Raw genomic sequence first — 17,830 nt, 5'->3', positions numbered from 1 at the left:
GGGTCTAAGTGAGACGGAGGTAGAACTTAAATACGAAGCCGTTGATTTGATTTTTAAGAATTCACTGTCGCCCTCTTCATAAATCTCTCAAAATTAACCCCAGGCTCGAAGCTCCGCGGAGTCCTCTCCCCTCACTCCCACCTGCTGGGTGCAGTAACCTCTGTCTGAGCATCGTCCCCCTCCTCAAAATACCTCTGGAACCAGGGTCGTGGCCAGGGCAAATCCCACCACATTTGTCGTTTTCTGCAGGAATTAATGTTTCATGTTTTCATTGACGTGACTTTTTAGACAGCAGCTCTTACTCTGGGAGCCAGGCGGGCTTGGGGGCGTGGGGGGAGCGGGATGCTCTTACATCGTTTTGTTTGTTGCCTTTGCGTCTCAGTCCGCCGGGACGGTGGAAGTAGGTCAGTGGGTTTCCACGTTCTGGTTTCGCGGTGCTGTTGTTGCGCACCTGCATTTGTGTGTCGTGCAGAAAGGTAAACACAGTTAAAAGGGGTTTTAATTGAGAACAAAAGGAAGCGCTGTTTTAATCCCGTTCATTTCGTGCAGTGGGTGTTACTGCACTCACATTTAAATTTCAAACGAAATACGGCGAGAGTTTCTCACGGATGGTACTGGGCGGGGTGTGTGTGTGTGTGTGTGTGTGTGTGTGTTTCTTTCTTTAGTGGTAGTAACATCTTAATAAGGCAGGATGCATTCCAGATCGCCTCCAAAGCCTATTCCAGAGAACTGCAACCATGCTCTTCCATTTCAAATAAAGCTGGTCCTGAATAGATTCTTGCAATTAGAACTGCTTTTTGCAGAGGAAAAAAGTATTTAGAGATAAAACAGCTGAAATTCAAGTATTTCAATTCTGATATGTCATTACCCTGCCTGAGAGGAGCTGTACTTCAGTTGCTCGGTGTCCTTATTCTCAGAGATGGAGTGGATCTCCCCTGCCATATTTCATACTCTATGATGCATCAGGCCATGAAATTCCCATAACATATCATCTCTCCTGCCTGAAACACACTTTAGGAGCACCATAGGCGATGTGTTCAGTCTGAATGAGTTTATGAGGCGCTCTCTGTACAGCTCCCATGGAGCAGTTGGGCAGCCTTTGCTATGTAAGTTGGTATTTCTCCAAGATGTTCTGATTTCAAAAACTAATTGCAGTGGTTTGGGTTTGTTTTTTTTTTTTAATTCACTTGTTTTTTTCCCTCAAAAGAAGTTTGAAATGGGGAAGCAAAGGAAGGAAGACAGGCAGACCGGCTGTGCAAATTCTGAAAGGGTCATTGCGGGGTGGGCAGCACTGCCTACATCAGCAGTGAAGCTCCACAGCAGGAAGCTCTTCAGCAGCACCCGTTGTTCATTGCTTGTTCGTGTGATCCCCTGATATCCTCTCAATATGGCTTTATGTCCCTGACAAACACTGGACAGGAGACTGCTATCATAAAACATACCATTCCATTCTGGCAGCTGTCCTTAGAGAGTGAGAGTCTCAGAAAGTGTATCCAATGCATTTTATAACATTTATGTGCCAGTGTGTCTCTCTGAGATTAGTGAGACAGCCTAGCTGTGGCTTCATGCAGAATCCCTGTAGACCCCTTGCAGCTAATGGCACAACTTCTCATTTGAGGTAGTAACCATTGTCAAAACACAATAGCGAAGAGCTGTTGTCTTTTTTTCACTTCATTTGTTGTCCAGAATTAGTGTCTCCTATTTATTTTTTGTGGTTGATTACATAGTGGGGTGATTAAAATGTCCTATTACTCTTCTGATCTCAGTAGCAAACTATTGCTTCAAGGTTTCAGACAGTACAGGCAGTGGCTGTGTGTGAAAACCATGCAAGGAAAATTTCCTAATTCTTTAGGAAGGTTAGCAAAGTGCACAGCATCCACAGAGAGTCCACTGCATTTCCATCAGAAACTCCTGTCCTAACCTTCAGGTCAAATCTTTCTGCACAGCATTACCCTCTGCTTCATCCAGTAAAAGAGCTGCAAGGAGCTGTGTAGAGGGAGAGTGTCTTCTTGTATACAAAATGCAGGCTGAAGTTTTCTACTCATCTTCAAACATTTTTTTGCTTTCAAGAGTGAAAAGGGAAGATGAAAAGTAAAGAAAAAACAATAGAGAAAAAAATAACAAAAAAGGGGGAAGAACAAAGAAAATTGGAAGGAAAGGGAAGGAAAAGAAAACAGAAAATGAGAGAAAAAATGATGAAAAAAAATACAAGAAAAGAGGAGGAAATGGAAAAAAAAGGATGAGAAAAAAAGGGAAAGGAAAGAGAATAAAGTGGAAAGAGAATAAAGTGGAAAGAAAAGCAAGTTAAATGGGAAGGAAAAGGGAAAAAGGCAAAAAAATAAAAAGAAAGGAAAAATAAAAAGGGAGGGAAAGGAAAATTAAAAGGAAAGAAAGAATATATTCTGCTTTAGATCAAAATTACCTTTTCTTAGGTTTTTTTCCTGACATGTTTATCTTTTTGTTCCTTGTTACATTCACTCAAAAATAGAGGCCAAATGAAAGCAAATTAATTTTAATGCCTTTTCTGGGAAAAATAAAAGTACTACAGGAAAACCATTTTTGATGAAAGCTTTTTATTAAATGAAGATATTTAATGACAACAAAGGCAAGCAGTTGGCAGTAGTAAATTAACTGTATATTCAGACAGTGCTCTACAGACAATAGTGGTGAGTGTATGTAAAACTATCAGTTGTGCAGTTTAAAGGAGGAAGAAAGCAAGAGGGAAGCTAAAGCTGGGGAAAACATGGAAAATACTGGTTTTGTGATAAAAAGAGATTCTAGTCTCTTTGTAATGGGATTGAGTTTTACTATCAAACCTGAAATCAGTAAGTGTATTCAAATTGTAAACTTCTGAACAACACAAAACTTTCCAGGAAAAGCTTAATTTTCAAAACAACCCTGGTTTTCACTCTGACCAAATGCTGTTGGCTCCAGGCTCTTTTTGTTCCATTTGTGTGAGTGGAAGACTAGGGGAAGAAATATTAAAAGTTTTATATTAAATTAATACTGTTAATGACAACTGTGGCAAGCAGTTGGCAGTAGGAGACCAGGTCTTCCTCTTCCAAGTTGTGTCACTTTATAATGGGCAAGTTTGGGAAGAAGAGGGGACCCGGAAAGTGTTGCTAAAATCAGCATCATTTAGTGTCACTTCGCTAAATGGAGACAGCTCTCTGCTTCCATCCTATGTGTTACTTCATCCTCTTCCTGAGACTGGGTTTACAGGCCATGTTAAAGCTGGGTTGCCCAAATTTGGATTGTTCCCAGGCTGCCTGGTTTAAAGTGAATTATGGCCCTATGTGAATCATCACACAAGCACACTAAAACTTAAACATCAATTGAACTCTGACATATGCTTAATTAGGTGCCAGAAATTAAGGAAGGAAAATCATTACCTGTTAATTCCTTCTTGCTTAGCTCTATCTTAGAAAAATATCAAATGTTGTAACAATCATCACAGAAACCACAGAGGGGGCAGGATTAGAGGAGATGCACACAGAGCTACAGCCCTACCTGCAGCTGGCTGGCAGAGGGTGGGGAAAAGGGCAAATCCTGACATGCCTGTTCATTGTGGTGCAGTGCAGGTCAACTGATACCATCAATGACTGATCCTTAGAAATACAGATTCCTCGTGTTTCCCCTTGTCTTTTATTACCTCGTTCATTCTGTTTTCACTGGTCAATGAACACGTAGCATATGAAGATACTTCTTCATGTCTGGAAAACAACAGGCAGACCATAATTTTGGCTGCAGCTGCAGCGTGCTCCAGACAGCCCACACAGGGAAAATCAGGCGTTTGTGTGGCCACAGGTCTGTGGCCAGGTACCACATGGGTGCTTGGTGGATTATTGCTGCAGCTGCCCTCTGCCTCAAGATGACAAGGTATTGAGCGTGAAGTGCCACAGCTTATGGCCCCATAACCTTTTTCTCCTGGCAATGCTGTGGAGAATAGGAGAACAGAAAAGCAGTACATCCAGCCCGGTCTCATTGGAAGGTTTCCTTAGCCACAATGACAGTTCCATGGCTAATTGCTGCAGTTCAGCATGTCCTAGTAAGGCAAATCTGCACATGATTCACCTCACTCAGCTCTGCAGTGCCCTTTGAGGAAATGAAGCACTGGTCAGGGAGAAGGGTGGGAGCCGTAGTAGAACCCCAGTGGTGATACCTCCCTGGTGCAGCCTGTGTGCTGGAGGCTGTGCAGGAGGCTAGTTTTCCTCCTCTTCTATTGCCACCCCATCACACCACCTCACAAATTCATCAGCCTCTGGAAGCATGATGGAAGAAGCTTGCTGTCTCACAGAACAGGCTTGGTGGGCATGTTTCACTTTGCCATGCCTGGTTAAAGCATTTTGAAGCTCCTACTCATCTGATACGCAGCTCTTTTACATAAGGTGTGAGCTTTTCAGGGATGTTTGCAATCAGCCTGATTTCCCTGTCATTCAAGTCAGGCAGAATATGAGGGGCTGCTTTTCTAAGTTCTCCACACTTCTGAAAGTACACAGAAAAGCAATATTCTGGGCCTGGTAGATACCTTAGAGCTGCCCCCCGCTGCATATATTCAGTGAGACCTGCAGTAGGGAGTAGTTGTTCAGTTCATCTTCACCCTCTTTATGTAGGCTGATTCGAGATGCAGCCATGCTAGTAAAACGAACCTGACAGAAAAGCCTCTAATTTAATTCAGAAGTGAAATGCAGATTTTCTGCAATTAAACCATAGGCACTCATTTAATACAGCAAGCAGTGGTTGCTGGGAAGTAGGAAAAACCTGACAAACTGACAGGAGGAAAGCATCAACACAGGATGTAGCAACATCACCACTTGTCAAAATGCAGTGGAGGCCTCCCAGTTGTGTTGCCAGCTGCACAAATAACAAAGCACACGTTCCTTCCCCACAGATGCCATCTGTTTCAGAGTGAAGGCAATCACCTGGGAACCTGAAGCCCCAGTGGCTGGGGGCACAGTGACTCCCTAACAGGAGCAGCTGAAAAGGACAGCCACCCAAACAGCCCCATGAAAGTCATGGAATCATAGAATCATCATAGAATGGCTTAGGTTGGAAGAGACCTTAGAGATTATCTAGTCCAGCCTCCTCGCCATGGGCAAGGATGCCTTTCAGCTAGATGTGGCTGCTCAAGGCTTCATCCAACCTGGCCTTGAACAACCCCAGGGAGGAGACATCCACAACCTCTCTGGGCAACATATTCCAGAGCCTTACCACCCTTGTACTAAAGAACATCCTCCTAAGATACAATCTAAGCCTACTCTCCTTCAGTTTAAAACCATTCTCCCTTGCCTTAATACGAGACACACTTATAAAGAGTCTCTCTGCAGACTTTCTGTAGGATTCCTTCAGGTATTGCAAAGGAGCCCCCAGGGTCTTCTCTAGGCTGAACAACCCCATCTCCATCAGTCTGTTCTCATAGCAGAGGTGTTCCAGCCCTGGGATCATCTTTGTGGCCCTGCTCTGGACTTGCTCCAATAGTTCTGTGTCCTTCTTATGATGGGGACACCAGAACTGGATGTGGTATTAGAGGTGGGGATCTCACAAGAGCAGAGTAAAGGGGAAGAATCACCTCTCTTGCTGTTTCCCAAACTGCAGCACCCAGTTCACCCACTGGATCATCACAGCATCAAACACTGCAGAACGATGGGTTGCACATGGGGCCACAACAAAAATAAGTGAGGCATCTGTTTCCCTCCTGACTGTATTTGGTTTTCCTTCCTTTACTCCCAACCTCTTTGGGTTGTCAATGGGACTGACCTCTTCCATGTCACAAACATTCCTGACTTATGCTTTCAGTCTCACGCTGCCTCGCTGACAAAAATGAAGGGGTTGGCTCAGCAGAAGTGTCAACACACATCTTTCTTCCTTTCCACCAGTGGAGTGACTTCTGTAGCCTGAGCCTCCATGCCCATTGTCAAAGCTCTCCCATCCAGCCAACGAGGCACCACCAGACACTCAAAAACCCCAGCCCTAGCTCTATGCAGCCAGACTTTCCAGTCTGCTTCCCTCTGCCTAGGAAAATTCTGTCGGCATTTCTCCAAGTCTTGCAGGTTGCCTTGAGGATATGCCACTGGTTGAGGCTGCATGACTGATCACTGCTTCCCTCTCCTCCCATTCTCCCTTTTCTAGACAAACAACAAAAGCAAACCAAAACAACACTTATTTTCTTTGTAATTCCCGTGGCAATAAGTAGATAGATAGATTACAGTCAATTACCAGGAACTGCTATTGATCAAGGCTGGTTTAGAACTGTGCTTGCTTTCTGCAATCAAGCTTGCAACACAATTTGCCCTGCATCCAGCATCTATTTCAATTAAAATGAGAGGGGAGGATATGCCACTTATTTTAAATAAAAAGCTTTCAAGCTATCTTTGCAGGCTGCTTTGAGGATCTAGGACAGATCAAAGCTGCTTTGAGAACTCATTCATTCTGCTTCAAATTTGATAGCAGACTGTCCATAGGAAAAGAAAAAAAATCAAAGCAGCAAATACATTCTGGGTTTCCAAGCAGTGATCTCAAAGCTGGTGAAGTCTGCCAGAATAATAATGGAACCAGAGTGACACTAATCCCCTCCATCACATGGGACCGAGACACTGGCAACTGCGGACACTGCAACAAAAATTGTTTCTTAAATGAATCAGGCTCTTGTCTTAATGACATAGAAGTGATCAGTATGGATCAAAAGTCTTAATCAATCCCTAGCTTCTCAAAACTGACTGAAATCAGTCAATTACCAAAAAAGTTAGGATTTGAGGTTTACCCCAAACCTAATCCCTCTGCTGATTAAGACTTTATTGTAACCTCCAGCCTAAAGGCATTCATGGGAAACAGCCTTTTCATCCTTGTTTTGGTATTGTCCTTTGAACAACTGTGCCTCTTTTTTTGCTGTTTGATGCCCGCTGCTTACATAATGGAAGATAGCAATCACGTCTCTTTTCAGCTTCTTGCCAAGTTTAGTGAACCAGACTTTTTGGCACTCTGATGGTGTGATAACTCATCTTTCTTCTGAACACACAGGTCTGCTTTTTTCTCTGCCTATTCCACTCAGAGTGCATCTTCCTCGAATAAAGGTAGTCATTCACGGTAACCTAAAAGAAGTCTCACCAAGGCGCTGCACTGTTCCAATGCACTGTTACTGATAGTCACTCTTCTCTCTGCTGTCCCTCTGCTGTTTCTTCCCAGCATTTCTTTCTCCTGTCTTTCTGCTTTCTGGGTTTGTGCTTCCTCCTACTCTTTCTCATTCCCACTTGTACTGCTTTTCGTTCTGCTTCTTTTCTTCACTGCTGTTTTTTCTCAGCAAAGGCCAAAATAAGTGCGAAAAGTGTTGGATCCTGCTTTCCAAACCTGTTGATTGAATGTGTTGAAGAGTAAGCAGTCTGTGAGGAATAGGATTTATGGGGCTGTTAGCTTGAATGGAGCTGTCTGGCTCAGCCTGTCGAGTCTCTGAGCACAATTTCTTACTGCACAGCTCCACTGCTGCTCTTTCTCTCTCTTAATGTACTTTAAAGGAGTTCTGTATCAGTATGTGAGGAGCTTGGGTAAGACTTAATTTAGAGGCTGAGAGAAGCGAACTTCACACTATCTGTCAGAGGTCTCTTCATGTCCCTCAGATGTATTTTTCAAGGCAAAGAGTCCTGATGGTGCATGGCTAACTTGTCTTCCATCTGTTGGAATTAGAGCTACTGTCCTAATGGGGGGTTTGCCTGTTTGTTTGGAGGCAACCTGTGTTAGTCTGGAAACTAATGACCTGAATTGAAGTCCGTCCAAACTCCTTAATGAACTCAGTTCTTTTTGTGCAGGAGTTACCTATTCTTACTGGTTATGCTTCTGCCTTAGACATGGAGCAAACTGAAAGGGTAAAGAAGGTTTACAGGAAAGGTGAAACACTTAGCATCGTGAGCCATATTTACTTCTGTGTGGTAAATGTTGTAGCCAAGGGTGGTTAACAAATAAATAAATCAGTTGAGGCTGAATCCTTAATGGAATTTCAAGTGGAACAAAACCTAATGTGAAAGTTGAGATTTTAACAACCTTGACAGTGTCCCTTTAAATTACACTTAATAAATACCAAGGAGCCAAAGTGTTCTGTGGCTATGCATATATTTGCAACAAACGATTGCACAAATATTTGGCTCCTAACTGTGAACTAAATGGTATGACATTTGCTTGGGAAAATTAATTACTTTAACGTGTGTTGTATAAAGTATGAGATAATCATGTAATGTATGTGTGTACTGCAGAGGGTTGCCGAGTGACTAAGTTATTACCAAAGGAAATTTATGAGAGATAAACAAGAAATACTCACAGAGATACTGTAAATGTCATGTTATGCTCAAGGGCCTTTTGTGGCTGAATAATTCTAATCTGGATGAGGAGGACAGGGTCATGCAGTGAAAAGCCAAGTTGCAATGAGTTAATCTTTGTATTTGCATGTAATTTTACAGGCATTTAGTGTAGCTCTGATGTTTCTGTTTCAAATTGTAGGGTCAGTTCATAACGGAGATGACAATATCAAACCAGACTAAACTTCATGATCCAGTGCAGTCTTGGCACCAAATTTTAAACTGTCCGTGTTTAAGAAGAAAAGCTGCCTATTAAAGAAATGGAGAATAAACAACCCTGATAGTCTAGTCGTGGCTGCTCTGCTGGGCGAAATCTTACTGCCTAATTTATGTGACTTTTTGGAGTGGTGAAATAATCTCCTTTTGAAGTCTTGCCTGTGAAGAGGCGCTTCTCTGTACAACTGTCATGTCTCAGAAGCAGGGAAGATTCAGCGACTGCCAGAGCTCTGCTCTCCTCTCCAGTTAGGATGCTCTGCAGAGTCTACATGAAACTGCCTACATGAGGAAGAAATGGAAAGCAGTGAACTGGAGAAATATGAACTGGCGAGGGAAAAGCAGATCTGTACGTTTCTTCTCAGACAAGAAGCATAGAGCACACTGGGTTTGATCTCTACATAGTATCAGGAAATAATATGATTAAAAACAAAAATCACATCCATTACATTTGTTGTCTTTCCCCAACTCAGAAAGTCAGATAGATGAGGCTGTTTTGTGAGCAGCTAGCAAAATCCTGTTTAAAAAAAGCCAACAACGTGGCTGGTTGGTTTGGGCGATCTTTAACTACCTCAACTGTTACGAAGAATGAGATAAAGTAGGGCACAGCCCACTTAGTGAGTCTGCTACTAGCATTTAGTGTGCTACTAGCATTTTATCATGCAGCAGTACAGAAAGCAGCTTCCCAGGTGGCGATCCTGGAGTCAGTTCCTAACACTGGAGAAGAACAGCTGGGGAGTGTGAAGGTGGAGGGCTACATGGGAGAGAGTGTTAGGGCATTTGAAAGCCTACGGAAATGAAGGATGGGTAACAGAAATCTGAAGGCAAAGGTTTTGAAAGCAGCAGACTTTAATGAATGCAGAGGATATTAGCAGGTAAATTCCTCTGCAAATCAAATCTGCAGAAGAAAAGAGCTCCAGGAAGAGCTGATGGTTCACTAAATAAAAAAAGAATAAACAAAAGACAGGAGGAGCAGCACCACAGAATATCCCAGCGTGTGGCAAGGATAGAAAATGCAAGAGCTGTCTGTGATATCACAAGCTCTTCAATGATCTCGAGTGCAAGAAGGGAGTGTACAGAACACAGAAACTAGGTCAAATATCTAAAAATGAATGTTAGAAAAACCTCAGCATGAGCATACAGAGACAAAATCAGGAAGTCTAAAGCACAAAATAAAATGCTTCTATTCTTTGCTTATACTAATAAGGTGTTTTAAGGGCATTTGATAATCACAAAAAGGGAAACCAAGGGATGAGTTACTCAATGGGTAGGACAATTGGCAGCTGATGCTGAGAAGCTCAGAGACCTTAGTGCTTTCTTTGAAGAGGACTGGAAGAAGCCAAACATAGTGCTTCTGTTAAAACTAAGTACAGGAAAATGTGGAGCCAGGCAATTAGAAATCATCACTATCCCTTTAACTCCTGAGAAAAGACTAAACCAAATAATCAGGTGATCTATAATTCCATGGCATTTGAAAGTTTGATACCATTTATCTTCTTCCTGATGCAGCAAATTTCCTTTTACGACAAGCAAACAGGCATTGTAGGTACAAGAGAAACAATATGTGCTACACACAAATGTGTGTCTGTGTGGGCCAGGGTGGGACCAGCCTACCACAAATACACTTGGAGATGCCTTTCAAACAGAGGCAAAAATGTGAGATCCTCTCTGCTTGCTATCACCAGTGCTTGTGCAGCTGCCTACGCTGAAGATTCTGCAGTCTGAAATAGTTGTAAAATGCGGGGAGCACCAGAGCTGAAAGGAGCTGGAGGAGAGAGATGTGAGGGGTGGGTGTTCTCTCACAGCTGGGAGCAGTTGTGGGCCTTTTAAAGAAAGCAGGGGAGGATGCAGGAAATGCTTGGAGGCTGGTGGGGCCATTTGCTTTGTAGCTTTGGAATCTGTTCTTCTGAGCTGAATGGCAGGAAAAGGTGTGGCCAAGGGCAAGACACCAAGAGCCTTGCTGGTAAGAAGGAGCCAACCTTCCAAATGCTGACAGCATCTCACTGTGCTTCTTCACCCTGGATACTTGGGCCAATGTCTTGAGGAGAGCACCAAATGTGGGGAAAGATGCTACATGTATGGAGGCCTGATGTTCAAAATATCTCTCTGGAGCTGTACATTTTTACCTGCATTGAATGGGCACAGTGGATAAGACAAGACAGAACCTATTTACAATACAAAAATAATCTGATGGTGAGAATGGTGAGGAAGCCCCTGCTGAGCAGAGCAGCCTCATCGTCCAGTGCATGTAACAAGAGAACAGACAGATCTCTGCTAGGTATGGCTTAGGTAGAACTGATCAACCCCAGGGTCAGTAGGATGTTTAAATGACTTTGTACAGTCTCTTTCAGCACTGAATTTTACCCAGGATGTGATATGTCAAATAATGGCCTGAAAGGAACCTTACTGGAAAGGTGAGGAAATGGGTGGCCTTCAACTGATGGCAGCCTGGCTCATCTTTCGCTCTGAAGTGCACTTTCAGGCTTGCCCTATGGTCTCTTTTCCTTCTGCACAGGTAGCAACTGGCTCAGAAATGGCTGAGGAGATCACAAGGAGATGATCCTCAGGGAGAAGGATATTTTGTCTCCAGGGGCAGCTGTGCCAGACACCTCAAGGGGGAAATTCAGAAGCAGCATGAGTGCATAATGAGTGAACTGTTTGTTGGTGGAAGAAGGGCAAATATGAGAATCCAGCTCCTGTATTAAGAACTTAAGTCATAATCTGAAGTGCAGCTACCCAAGCCGTAAGTCTGCTGACATTTCAACCCTTGCTAGCATAATAACTGCTGGTAGTCTTGTCAGTGGATGATGTATTTTTAATCCTCCAAGGCTTTCCAAGCAATGAAATTTCACAGAAACAATCAGGTTGGAAAAGACCCTCAGGATCATCAAGTCCAACTGTTATCCCTGCTATACAAAGTTCACCCTTAAACCGTATCCTCAAGCACCACATCCAAACGACTTTTAAACACACCCAGGGCTGGTGACTCGACCACCTCCCTGGGCAGCCCATTCCAATGTCTGACCACTCTTGCTGGGAAAAAAAGTTTCCTAATGTCCAGTCTAAAGCTACCCAATTGCAGCTTGAGGCTATTTTCTCTTCTTCTTTCATTAATTACCTGTGAGAAGACACCAGCAGCAGCCTCTCCACAATGTTCTTTCAGGTACCTGTAGACAGTGATGAGGTCTCCCCTCAGCCTCCTTTTTCAAACTAAACAGCCCCAGTTGCTCCTCATAAGACTTATTCTGCAGGCGCTTCCCCAGCTTCGTTGTCCTCCTCTGCACTCTCTCCAGCACCTCCACATCCTTCTTGCAATGAGGTGCCCAAAACTGAACATAACACTTGAGGTGTTCTGTTGAGCAGAACAGCCTTCCTCTCTTATCCTCTGCCTCTCAGAGTCACTTATGAGTTCTGTTGTCATATAATGAAAAAGCTTGGAGAAGTGCCAGGTCTACCTGCTCTTCACTTCCTTAGCTTCTATACTTTTGATTGCTTCCAATGTAAATCAGCCTCAACCTTCATATGTATTTTCCCCAATTCCCTAACAATTTTCCTTAACCTTGCCTTACATTTCTCTATGTCTTGATAGAAAAAGGGATAGCATTAGCCTCATGGAGAAAAGCAGCTTACACTGAAGGATGGTGGAGAACAGTAACCCAACGCAAGAAGCTTGAACTAACTCCTAGGAGAGAGCCCAGAGCTTGCTCTTGTCTGCAGAAGGATTTTAGGGACAGTAAGCTCCTTAAGATAAAATAGCTCTTCTGAGTAGTGTCCCTGTAGAGCATTAGGCTGACCAGAACCAAATCTAATATTCCAGGTGAATCACTAAAACTCAATGGCACTGTAGTGTCAGAGTATTTGGTAGACTTTGGATCCCATTCCTTATGTACCTGTGGTGGGTTTGCCCCAGCTGCTTCAGCCACTAAAACATCTTGTTTGTGATTTGACTACTGGTTTACACTGTGCTTCCAGGTGAATGTCCAAGTCTTTCCCTGACTTTGTTGTTTGTGATGGAGGACAAAGAACTGTGCAGAGTGCCTCAGAGCACTCCATCCACTGGCCATGATTTTGCATGATTTGGGATGAGATTTAACAAGGCCAAGTGCAGGGTTCTGCACTTTGGCCACAACAACCCCAAGCAGCGCTATAGGCTGGGGACAGAGTGGCTGAGAGCAGCCAGGAGGAAAGGGACCTGGGGATACTGGTAAATAGTAGGCTGAAGATGAGCCAGCAGTGTGCCCAGGTGGCTAAGACAGCCAATGGCATCCTGGCCTGCATCAGGAACAGTGTGGCCAGCAGGACAAGGGAGGTTATTCTCCCCCTGTACTCAGCACTGGTCAGGCCACACCTTGAGTACTGTGTCCAGTTCTGGGCTCCTCAATTCAAGAGAGATGTTGAGGTGCTGGAATATGTCCAGAGAAGTGCAACAAAGCTGGTGAGGGGCCTGGAACACAAACCCTATGAGGAGAGGCTGAGGGAGCTGGGGTTGTTTAGCAAGGAGAAGAGGAGGTTCAGGGGTGACCTCATTGCTGTCTACAACTACTTGAAGGGAAGTTGTAGCCAGGAGGGGGTTGGTCGCTTCTGCCAGGCAACCAGCAACAGAACAAGGGGACACAGTCTCAAATTGTGCCAAGGGAAGTATAGGCTGGATGTTAGGAGGAGGTTCTTCACAGAGAGAGTGATTGGCATTGGAATGGGCTGCCCAGGGAGGTGGTGGAGGCACTGTCCCTGGAGGTCTTCAAGAAAAGATTGGATGAGGCACTTAGTGCTCATCATGGTCTAGTTGACTGGATAGGGCTGGGTGCTAGGTTGGACTGGATGATCTTGGAGGTCTCTTCCAACCTGGTTGATTTTATGATGCTATGATTCTATGATTAATGAGCTTTATCATCCCTATGCCCACATGCAGAGAATGCACAAAACTTTGTCTTAGCCTAACCTGAATGACTTCGTGTCACCTTCAAATGTTGCTCCCTGCCATGGATTGAGTTGATCTTGCTGCTGTTATTCATGCCAGTTTCAAAAATGAAAGTGCTAACTGGAGCCAAGTATTGTGGGGCTTGAAGTTCAGATTTCAACATGGGAGGCTTACTGTTCTGGTGGCCTCTTCTGGGTTCCATGTTCCTGGGTGTTGTCTCTTTTTCTGTGTGCATGGCAGGAGACAAAGTGGGAGTTGGCTAGCTGCTGCTTTTGGTTTTCTGTTTAATGCTGGGTTGGTTGGTTGGTTGGTTTGTGGTTTTTTTTGTTCAGTTTTGTTTTGGGTTTGGTTTTTGGTTCCCCCCCCCTGTGTATTTCACTGCACTGCTTCTGCAAATAGGCTAAGATAAGGTAATCATACATTGTATTATTAGATTAATTAGATTATTAGCTAAGATAATTATGCCTTGTGATTATGGTATCTCATTTTATAGTAAAATCTTGTCTCTTTACCTCAACCCTGAGTTCTGTGTGTTACTTTCCCCCCTCACTTTTGTGCATTACTTTTCCCCCTCACTTTTGGGCATTACTTTCCCCCTCACTTTTGTGCATTAATTTTCCCCCTCACTTTTGTGCATTAATTTTCCCCCTCACTTTTGTGCATTACTTTCCCCCCTCACTTTTGTGCATTACTTTTCCCTTCACTTTTGTGCATTACTTTCCCCCCTTCACTTTTGTGCATTACTTTCCCCCCTCACTTTTGTGCATTACTTTTCCCCCTCACTTTTGTGCATTACTTTTCCTCCTCACTTTTGTGCATTACTTTTCCCCCTCACTTTTGTGCATTACTTTTTCCCCTCACTTTTGTGCATTACTTTTTCCCCTCACTTTCGTGTTGGGGGAGGAGGGAGTTTAGCCCTTGCACTAAACCATTACACTCCCCCACCTCTTTAAGAGATCACAAAGAGGTGCTGCAAAATACCTCTTACTGTGTTATACAATTCTTTGGCATATTAATACAGGCTTAAAAAAATACTGACAAACCATTTTGGTTACAAAGATAGGGTATGCCAGGATTAAAGCTTCTTACGTAGCTGTGATCTAAATCCCTCTGTACAGCACCATAGTTTTTAGTCATGGGTATATAAGGGATTATTTAGAGGCCCCTTCTCATTTAGGAGGTATAGGTTCTGGAATAGATGGACTGTTTTTTCTGACCAAGGATGCAGTCTCTGGTTAAAAGTACTGTTGCTACATGGACACAGAGAAAATGCAGCACCATTTCTGATCCATGTTGGTAAAACAGCATAAAAAAGACTTTGAGATATATCAGAAGATTCCCTCCCGGACTTCATCTTTTTTTTCTATTTGGTATGAAGAGGAAGGGAAAGAGTTTGTCTTCCTCAGAGTTACACATTTAGGATGTGTTTGGATGAGTGAAACTGCCTTCTTAAGTAGGAACATTGTGCTCTGTAGGTGTGGGAAGATGACTGCTAGATGACACCTCTCTTCATCAGCTGTCTCAAGCAGGACAGGCAGATGACAAAAAGAAGCAGTCTGTATATTGTGATCATTGCCCCTTTCCATTTTATTCAAGTAGTTGGACTTCACTGATGGGAGTCAGTGAGACTCCTATGCCAGGGATGCAGGTAAATTCATGATTAACTGAGCAGTCTTCTCCCTAGACTGACATACAGAAGTAGAGTAACAGTCAGTTGGGTGTATGTACAGATGTGACCTCAAGCTTGCTATCAAGGGGCTTATTTGTGCAGTGCCCTGAGTATTCCAGGTGTGGATATGTCTACTATTGCCCACTGGTCTTCTCCCAGCTGTGTGGTGGGTAAGGGATGGCATGGTGGAGATGACACTTTCTCCCTCAGCCCACAGACCTCCATGGAGAAACACAACTCAGAGGCCCATTCCTCTGCAGGTACATTTGTTCCTAAGGCTTCTGTGTTCAGACTACTTCTATCTCACTTCACCTGTGCTGGGAATCTCCCAGCAAGAAGCTGGGGCAAAACTAACCTGGGCTGGTTTGTGCTACCCAGCTAGGGTGATGGATTGACATATATGCATAGAAGATCCTAGCCACGATCCTCCTTTACCACCATCACTCCCTCACCCTAGCATGATCTCAAAACCAGTGAAAGGAAAGGTTGATTTCACTGTGATCTTTATAATTGGGAAAGTAAGAACTCCCATTTTCTTATTGCTTGTGGAGAGATTAAGAGGCTGTGGCAGTTTCAGAGTTAACACTCTTGCTTCATTCAAAAATGTAAATAAAGAATTGTGTTGAATGCAGAGGAACAACAATAAGATAAATCTGTATCATTTCATTTGTTTGTTGGACTAGTCTGTAATCTACTGTATAAACTATTTGCCTTCCTTTTCACCTTTCTGCCTCCCACTTCGACTACTCCTTAAATCCTCTGCACTGGCTGATTTCTGCACTAACCTTGTCTGAGTAAATAACAATTGCAGTCTTCTTGGTCTCCTCACTGTGGGGAGGCGTAGAAGGTGGCTGTTAGCTCCTTCTGGGCTTCATCCAGGGGGTTGAGGAACAATTCAGAGGGATCCCTGTGAGGACCCTTGTGTTCTTTCTGAATTGTAAATACCTGTAAGTATTTGTAGATATGTTTCTGTGCATATGCATTGTATTATGTGCTTGTAAATTCAGCTTGCTGTAAATACATAGCTTCTTTTGCTACCAGCTGGTCTGGTAAATTTATTTCACACAGAGAAACGTTGAGGTTGGAAAAGACCCTCAGGATCACCAAGTCCAACCTAGAACCCTACTCAACAAGATTCACCTTAAACCAGATCCGTAAGCACCACATCCAAACAACCCTTAAACACATCCAGGGTTGGTGACTCCACCACCTCTCTGGGCAGCTCTTTCCAGTGCCTGACCACTCTCTCTGTGAAAAATTTATTCCTAATGTCCAATCTAAAGCTACTCAGCCCCACCTTGAGACCATTCCCCCTTGTCCTGTCTCCAATTACTTGTGAGAAGAGCCCAACGCCAGCCTCTCCACAATGTCCCTTCAGGTAGTCATAGACAACCCACCACAGAGGCCTAAGCTGTCCTTTAAACTGTGTCCATACTGGTTTTGTTCTGGAGTCCTCACTCAGAAGTTTGGCAGATTTCACTTTGGAATGAAATCAGATTCACTGCAATGGAACATTTTATTAGGAGTTAAACACACAGCTCTACTATAAGTTAATATAGCTGTAAGTAAGAAATAAGATTCAGTATAATTAGATTAATACAACAAACTATAACAAACATCCCTCAGAACAGAATGATGCAATACCAACTGCAATTTGTGCTGATCTGGGAAGAGAAAGAAAGAAAGAATGCACCTGGGAAGAATGTCACCAGAGCATTACTGAGAGGCTTTTCTGTTGCATAATTTTTGTAAGATCCAGAAGTATTTACTTGTCAATTGGAAATTAAACCAGTGAGACTCAATTAATGCATGACACTGCTCCCTCTGAGTGCAAAGATGACTCAGAAGCAGTTCATAAAGAAGACAAGCTCTTGCTTAGTTTAGCTCCATGACCTGCTTAGTTCTCAAAGGGACCCATCAAACTGAAATGACTCAGTTAAAAAAAATCATTCTAAATAAATTCAGGAACTAACACATCCTTGGATCCCTCTGCTAATTTGTATAGATTTGCAATCACAATTTGCATTTTTTGTGTCAGGTTTCCCTCTTAGGTGAGAACAGAAAGGGAAGGGAAAGTTGTCTGATCACAACTCTACAGTCTGCACATCAAGTTGCACTTAGCGTGGTGTCAGCCCACTACTAAGAAAAATATTCTTGGTTGTGTTGTGTCCTGTGCCATGGCTGACCAGTTTCCTGACTTGGATTGCTGTGGTGGCACTGGGCATTTAAAGCAGGAAGGTTTTCTCTAGCACCAAGCTGCCAGAAGGAGCTGAGCACAGCAGGTATCTGCTTTACACATCATATCATGTCACACCAACTTGAGGACCTGGGAAAGGGAAGGGACATCCCAAGGAGGTGGTGGAGTCACCATCCCTGGAAGTGTTCAAGAAAAGCCTGGATGAGGCACTTAGTGCCATGGTCTAGTTGACTGGGTAGGGCTGGGTGCTAGGTTGGACTGGATGATCTTGGAGGTCTCTTCCAACCTGGTTGATTCTATGACATCATTCTGTGTGGTCATTCTGGCCTTGAAGTCATCTCTCATCTAAGAGACTCCTTAGGGTGCAAATGTTTTGCTGCAGATAATTATCCACAGGAGGATTGAGTAACTATGACAATATCTGGAAAAACAACCCAGCCCCCTTTAAAAAAAAGAACACACACAAATATCTCAGTCTCAGCACCTTTGCT

The sequence above is a fragment of the Pogoniulus pusillus genome, chromosome 12 (genome assembly GCF_015220805.1).
Source record: "Pogoniulus pusillus isolate bPogPus1 chromosome 12, bPogPus1.pri, whole genome shotgun sequence".
Taxonomy (NCBI): domain Eukaryota; kingdom Metazoa; phylum Chordata; class Aves; order Piciformes; family Lybiidae; genus Pogoniulus; species Pogoniulus pusillus.
This window is presented reverse-complemented; position numbering follows the sequence as displayed.